This window comes from Dendropsophus ebraccatus, chromosome 5, assembly GCF_027789765.1.
Source record: "Dendropsophus ebraccatus isolate aDenEbr1 chromosome 5, aDenEbr1.pat, whole genome shotgun sequence".
Lineage (NCBI taxonomy): Eukaryota > Metazoa > Chordata > Amphibia > Anura > Hylidae > Dendropsophus > Dendropsophus ebraccatus.
The window spans coordinates 14,784,526-14,792,904 of record NC_091458.1 but is presented as its reverse complement, the minus strand read 5'-3'; positions in this window follow the sequence as shown (position 1 = coordinate 14,792,904).

The following is an 8,379-nucleotide window of genomic DNA, read 5'->3' as shown; positions in this document are numbered from 1 at the left end:
TTAGATGAGAAATACATGGTAGTAAACATAGAGCAGCCAGACTTTTGAGATCTTTCCATCTAAAACTGCAGATTCTCTCTTCATATCTGCTGAGGGGTGGAGTCTTCCTCCACAGCCAATCAAAGTTCTTCTCCCTGCTGCTGCTCATCCTCCCCTCTCACAGACACAGAGAGAGAATCTGCAGCTGCATCCCCCTCCTGTGTCTTCTATTCTCAGTTTGAGACTATGTATACACAACTTATGTGTTGTAGAAATCACGGCCGTTGTGTCATCAGAAAGTAACTTATTGTATAAATAATGTTTTTATGTTAAACACATTTTTTTTTTTAGGAATTTTGGTGACTTTTTTACATTTCTCTCTATATTATAAAATAATCCTGAGATCTTGCTGTTCTCAGTCTCTCCACTGGGGAGAAAATTAAGCTGAGACTTTCTGTTGTGTCTGTAGTGATAAGAGGAGACTGCTGTAAAGTGATCTGTACAGCATTGCAGCAATATGTGACACTAGTACAGGAGACAATAGCAGCTCCCTCTTCACAGGTCACAGAGTACTCTCAGTAATGTTTCACATTCATCTCAAGGGGATAGACTCTGTCTATTGTTGTCTATGTCCATGAGCTTTGCTGTAAAGCATGTCGCCAAATGCTGTTAAGAACAGCCCAGGCAAGATGGCTGCCCCCATAATAATGTACAAAAAGTGAAATAAAAAAATTAAAGTCAGAAAATAGAAACAGATTGGAATAAAAGAACAATTTTTTGTATCTGGCTCTAATAGGCAAAAGAAAATTTAAGTGAGTCCCTTACTTTTTTTTTTTTTACATTTTATTATCTATTTTTAAATTAATCCTTATATCTTGCATTTTTTTATTCTCACCACTGAAAACTAAAACTTAGCTGAAACTTCCTGTTGTATCTGTGATGATAAGGAGGGGTTACGGTAAAGTGATCTGTGCACCTTGAGGCCCCCTGTTTCCTGACCATAAAAATAAGGGGGGAAAAACCATACTCTACAGCTCCTCCAGCTTCTCACTCTGTCTTCTGACTCTGGCTGTGTGAGCACATGGGCAACGTCACTTATGCGTTTCAAAGTTGGCACAGAGAGAGTGCCCTCTTGTGGCCAGCAGCATAATGCCGCCTCTATCCAGAAGAGGCCTTGTCAACCGCACTTCTGGGCAGAAGCAGCATTATGCCGTCGGCCACAAGAGGGCACTCTCTGTCAAACACAGCACCACATTTAACTGTATGCGCTCTGTGATTAGGAGCATGTACAGTTAAAGAGCCAGCATCAGCAACCCAGGGACGCTTGCCCGGACTGCCAAGCAATGGTTCCCACTAAATAATGTATCCAGACCCTCACAGCTCAGCGTCCGTCCCCCCAGTAAAGTTCTCAGAGCATGTCCAGTAATCTTTCCCATTCATGTAAATAGGATAGCCTAAGTCTATTGTTGTTTATATCCATGCTATTAAAAGGACAAAATGTGTTTGTTTTTTTAAAATAAAAAAAATACAATCAGAAAAGAGATTCTTGATCTGGATCTAATCAGGGGGGAAAAAAAATCAATTTATTGCTACTTGTGTTGCCCATGTGGATAACAGATCTCCAGAATAAGGTCCTCTCTCTGTCCTTCAGGCTTCACATTGACTTTGATTCCCGTTCCTGGCTCCATCCATCTTGCTGCTGGTCATCTTCTTCTAATCTCTTCGCCTTATGACATTGTGAGTCCTGGTGGGGGGGATAATATATGTGTGTAATATCTGTAAATGTTGTCAGCTCCCCCATGACCCTTGTACACGGGTCTGGACTCCCTATAACTATTACGACTCTACAAAGCAATGCTTTATCCTGGACACCATCTGTCCCAGCAGGGGCTTGCTACATTCTGAGCCATGTTATGAACCATGGTTGGGGTCACTTACTTAAAAAGTTGACAGCGTCTTGGAGTCCTCCTTCCTTAGATAGGTGAACCTGTATTTTTTGTGCTCTGTGCACCCCTTTGCCTTCTAAACGTGCACACTCTCTCTATGTCAACTTAGTAGGTGGAGGCTCGGGTGGAGCACTGACAGCCAATCAGACGTTTCCTCCCTGTTTCTCCTCCTCCCCTCTCATAGACACAAGGAGAGAGAGGGAATCTGCAGCCCCATACCCTTCTTCTCTGTCTTTTATGCTCTGTATTATACTTGTGGTACCCACCACAGTGGTGATGAAGTGCACTTTAAAGTTTCGCCACTAGATTTCAGTATTTTGTATATGTATGCATTTATGTATTGCACAGCTAAAGTTAGGAATGGTGTGCCATGTGACTTATAGGAGATTCTCTTTACTTCTCATCTTTCTTCTTTCTTTTGCACACATTCCTTTCCACCACTCACAGGGTAGATAACAAATCCCCTGTAGGAAGTTACTTGGTGGGAGGAGTTGTAGCGTCAGTTCCCACCCAGATTCTGGTGGGAGAAGGACACACGGAACAGATGTCCCTGCTGTAGCCAAGCCAGGACTCGGCTCTGCCAGGACCCTTGTCTGGGACAAGTCAGTCTAGTTCAGTCTGGTCTCTCTTGACAAACTCCTCTCTTCTATGCTACTTTACTCTTCCTTTAACTTTTTAAGCACCACTACCTCTACTCTACTTCTTAAAGCATCTCCACAACACAAACGAGCTCATGCACTAAAGTCTATGAAAAGATTTATCTACTGCTGCCAAAGTGTTTTGTACTATTAAGAGACTGCACAGTAAAGCTGTTCTATTTTTCACTGGGACTCAGTAATGCTTTTCTCCGCACCAGCACCTATACACACTGTCACTGTACGATAATGTATAACACAACAGGTATGGAGGAAATAAATGGTTATCTCACCAGTCAGTGGATTCACTCGGTCCGGTATGAACCTTCATGCTCTGAGGATCCAGGACACAAAAAACTCACGAATGCCTTCTTGACATATATTCCTTTTATTTTTATCAAGTTCACATTACATGCTGCAGCTCACAGCTGATGTATCCATCAGACACGGACGCCCATGTACGTCCAGACCGCGGACGTTTCGGAGGACATAGACTCCTCCTTCCTCATGCGCACTGTACGATAATAACATATACATATACATATGCTGGGATATACATATACATATGCTAGGTAAACGTTAAGAGGCTGGAGCTACGTATGGTGCCCATATAGATAGCGTAGCTCCACAATGTCCTGTCATGGTCCTTTAGGCTTCACATTGACTTTGATTTCTGCGATTGCCTTCATCTATCTTCTCCGGTCTCTTCTCTTTATAGATCCAGTAGGAGACAAAGCTCCAGTGAAGGGTAATGTATGTGTGTAATATCTCTAAATGTTGCCAGCTCCCCTCATGACCCTTGCACACAGGTCTGGACTATTAAAGGGTCTGTGACTTCACAAAGCAATGCTTTATCCTGGACACCATGTGTAACAGCAGGGACCTTCTGAGCCCCGAGCAGAGTTATAAACCATGGCTGGGGTCACTTTAAACGTTTTATCTTTATGACTAGTTAGAAATTAACACAAGGATTTCATATGTTGTGACATGTCACCAGGGTCTGGGTCATCTGTGCCAGGAAGAACTGCACCAGGGTCTGGGTCATTTGTGCCAGGAGTGACTGCACCAGGGTCTGGGTCATTTGTGCCAGGAGTGACTGCACCAGGGTCTGCGTCATCTGTGCCAAGAAGAACTGCATCAGGGTCTGGGTCACCTGTGCCAGGAGTGACAGCATTAGGGTCTGGGTCATCTGTGCCAGGAGTGACAGCATTAGGGTCTGGGTCACCTGTACCAGGAGTGACTGCACCAGGGTCTGGGTCACCTGTGCCAGGAGTGACTGCACCAGGGTCTGCGTCATCTGTGACAGGAAGGATTGCACCAGGGTCTGGGTCATTTGTGCCAGGAGTGACTGCACCAGGGTCTGCATCATCTGTGCCAGGAAGGATTGCAACAGGGTCTGGGCCATCTGTGCCAAGAAGAACTGCATCAGGGTCTGGGTCCTCTGTGCCAGGAGTGATTGCACCAGGGTTTGGATCACCTGTAGCAAGCATAATTGCACCAGAGTCTGGGACGTGTGCCAGGAATGACTGCACCAGGGTCTGGGTTATCTATTCAAGGAATGACTGCACCAGGGTCTGGGTCGCCTGTGCCAAGCATAATTGTACCAGGATCAAGGTCATCTGTGCCAGGAACGATTGCACTAGGGTCTAGGTCATCTGTGCCAAACATAATTGCATCGGGTTATGGGTCATCTGTGCCAGGAGTGACTGCACCAGGGTCTGGGTGACCTGTGCCAGGAGTGACTGCACCAGGGTCTGGGTCATCTGTGCCAGGAGTGACTGCACCAGGGTCAGGGTCATCTGTGCCAGGAGTGACTGCACCAGGGTCTGGGTGACCTGTGCCAGGCTGGGACATGATAACACCAGGATGTAATAGATTTCCGGAATGGTTGCAGGACAGACGGTTACTTGAGAATAACTTATTCACTGGAAATCTAAAAAAAAAATGTGTCCCTCCCTGGAGATTGCAGCCTTGGATGTGACATTGCTAAGAAATTTGTTTCTCCTACTTTTTATGTTGGTTTATTGCCTTCCTATAAGTATCATGTAAAACATGGTTCATCCTGAGCCTCCTGATTCATGAATAGAATGCCAAAGCTACAGTGCAGACTGAAATACACGAGCAGTGCCCATCTGTGCCACAAGCTGGCGCCATCCCTCATTGCAGAAAAAGTCATGCTAGCCCTGGGATGGGGAACCTCGTCTCTCCAGCTAAAGCTTTGGCTGTCCACGCATGATAGGAGCTGGTCCATTGTCTCAATAAGATCAGCTTATCTGAAATACTCTGTGCTGCTGGAATTGTGGCCCCCTCGTTTCCGTTCTCCTGCTGACATTATGACACTCCCCATATTGCGTACAACCCTGTCCTTGTCACTTCTGATTTCCACAAGGTCATCACAATCCTCATCTGAAATACTCTGTGCTGTCGGGGGACCCCCCACCATCTGACAACCAGGTTTCTATATTCTCTCCATTTTACTTCTCACATCATGAGACCCCCCCCCCTATAACACTGTCCACACATCAACACATAAGTGGACAAGCCAGAGCCTACCATTAGATTAGCATACTCCTCTCCTGAAATACTCAGTGCTGCTGGGAGAACCCTGCACCTCCGCTATCTGTCAACTAGAGCTATCGCTGTTCTCAATTCTCCTCCCAACATCATTACCACATGGTCCAAACATCATCACATGAGTGGATGGGTCTTTGTTTCCAATAAGAGACAACTCAATCCTGAAATACTTTGTGCTGCTGGGAATACCCTGCTTCTTTCACTTTTTGTCGATAGGATCTCCCAATTTTCTTATATTCCCTCTTCACGTTATAAAAAGAAAAAGATGACCCAAAAATTCACGGTCAAATCCTTCCACAAGGTGAACACACACTAATGCTGAAATACTCTGTGCTGCTTGGAGAGACCCTTCCTCCCCCCCCCCCCCTACACACACACATACAAATGTCAACTGGACCTCCCAATTTTCTCAACTCTCCTACTCGCAATATGACTAAGCCCTTGTCACATGGTCCAAACATCACCCTCCATAAGATGAAGTCACATCTCTCCTGAAACACTCTGTGCTGCTGAAAGAACCCTGCATTTTCCACAAACAAGGCTCCCTTTTTAATTTTTTTATTTCATGGCAAAGCCCCCTATCACATGTATAAAGCATAAATCTATGAGTAAACAGGTCATTGCCCTCCATAAGCTCAATCAATTTCTTTCCTGAAATACTTTGTGCTGCTGAGAGGAACCTCCACCTTCCACTATATGTCTATTGCATGTCCAAATTTGTCCAGTCTTTTCCTTATGCTGCCAAAGTCCTTGTCACATGGTCCAAAAATAATCACATGGTAGGAAGGGTCACTGCTTTCCGAAAGCTTGGTCCACTTCTCTCCTAAAACACTTGCACCTTCCACTGTAATTTGTTATGATGCCAAAGTCCTAGTCATGTGGTCCAAACATCATCACATGGGAGGACGGGTCGTTTACCTGGCACAATCTTATTGCATTCCTCTTCTTAAATACTCTGTGCTGCTTTAAGAATTGTGAATCTTTCATTATCTGTAGCCTCCTTACATGGTCACAGGGGGCCTGACCTCACCGGGGTGGACAGATCAGCGGTGACCGTCATGTCCAGGGCTTTCGGTCACGGTAGTGTCTTCTCTAATGAGAGAGTCGGAAAGGCATTGAGGCCGTGCAGACATCTGTGCGGAGATTACAGGTTGTGTCAGTGGCCGTGTGATATACAGACGTAATTATACACAACAGCACCTTGGACAATATAACATTTGTTACCGTTTTACCCCGAGCGCCTTCCAGGATCCATGTTTCCCATTACGCGCGCGGCGCTCTGCATGTTGTGTCGTAAATCGTTCAGCGTTATCAGGGGGAAGCGTTCAGACGTCTCCCTGATACATAGTTACCTATTACCCGCTCGCACATCTGCGTCTGCCGGATCCCCGTAGGTTTTTCTTCCATCTTAATTGGGAAGTTACCGCGCGCCAAAACTCTAACACTGAAAATAGCCGAGTCTTATCGGATCTCGGTGACATAAGTCGTAAATTCACACGTAGCGGTCTCTGCGGTTCAGGACGAGCAAATCCAAAATCCCCCCCCAGATAATTCAATTATGATGGCTTCCAAATGTCTCAGTCCGAAGGCGTACAGCTCGTGAGCACCGACGTCCGAAAAGCAGCGGCTTGGTTGCTATTGTAAGCTCGGTGCTCCTATACTTTTTTTGGTTAATTATGCTAGTTTATTGTCCGTGTCTGAAATTTATTGGCCGTGTGACCATGGATAAAGGGGCTTACAATAAAAAAAACAAAATTCTATACTTACCCTTCCCTGCTCCCCCACCACCTCAAGTATCACAGATCTCTAGTCCTGCCGTGCAACAGTTCCAGGTTTAGGGCTGGCACATGGAATTGGCCACTCAGCCAATCAGTGGTGGAGGCGGGGCACTGCTGCAGACGCTGATTGACTTTGTAGGCAATACCATATCAAACCAGGAAGTGCTGCTCGGTGGGACCAGAGGTCCATGTTAGCAGTGGAGGTGGGGGAGCATGAAAGATAAGTATAGTTTTTTTTTATTATTATTATTTCAGACTTCTAAAAACCATATATCTGGTGTTTCTGTGGTGTCCCACTAGGGGTGTTGCTTTACATACACCCTTCGAAAAAGTCTCTTATTGTATTATTATTGTGATGAAAGTAGTACTAAAAGTTTGCCACTAGATGTCGCTGTATTATGTATGTGTATATAGAAGCTGCACAGCTAAAGGATCGCAAAGGGTTATTGTTTTTATGTGTCGCCAGAATCTGTAGACCAGTAGGGTTTCTGCTTTCTTCTCTCTCACAACTTCTTCACTAATCACACTATAAAGCACTATGCACTGTTAAACTCCTCTTAAGAGAGGACTAGCCAGAGATAACCTCAACCCAGGCTGAGGACAAGGAGAAGTCACAGTGCAGGACAGTATCCATAACAGAGCCACAGAGCCAGGAACTGATCCGGACAGAGCAAAGTTGCAGTAGCCTAGGAACTCTGTCTTGCAGCGCAGGTGTCAGCAGGGAACCCTCAGCATTCCGCTCATCCCAGGTAACAAGGTCTGGGGCCTGTGTCACCCATTAGCAAGGTTCAGCCGAGTCTAGTGGGCATAAGGTGGTGTGAAAACTGAAGTCAAAGGTCAATACACAAGCACAGATGGGCACAGAAGGGGCGCAGTAGCAACCCAGCAGGACACTGACCACAGAGGGAAAAGGTACAACCGGCCTTCCAAAATAAAAGCATGCGTACCATCACACCTGTGTGCCTACCAGGCACTGGCGTCACGTGAGAAGATACCAAGGACCGGCTGTATCTCGGCCAATCACCATCGGAGTGGTGTAACACTACAACACCTAGCAATAGAGATGAACGAACCGGGTTCGGGTTCGAGTCCATCCCAACCCGAGCGCTCGGCATTTGATTAGCGGTGGCTGCTGAACGTGGATAAAGCTCTAAGGTTGTCTGGAAAACATGGATACAGCCAATGACTATATCCATGTTTATATCCAAGTTATCCAACTTCAGCAGCCACCGCTAATCAAATGCCGAACGTTCAGGTTCGGATGGACTCGAGCATGCTCCAGGTTCGCTCATCTCTACCTAGCAAGTAATGGCCGTTCCTCCGACCAACATTACCGGGGGTACACCACATTTCTACATATCCTGGCGTAGGTTTGGGTCTCTTACATGAATCTTGTAGATGCCACCATCCATGTTGGTCATCCTCTTCTCCTCACTCGAATGATAAGCTGGCCATATTTATTTTAGA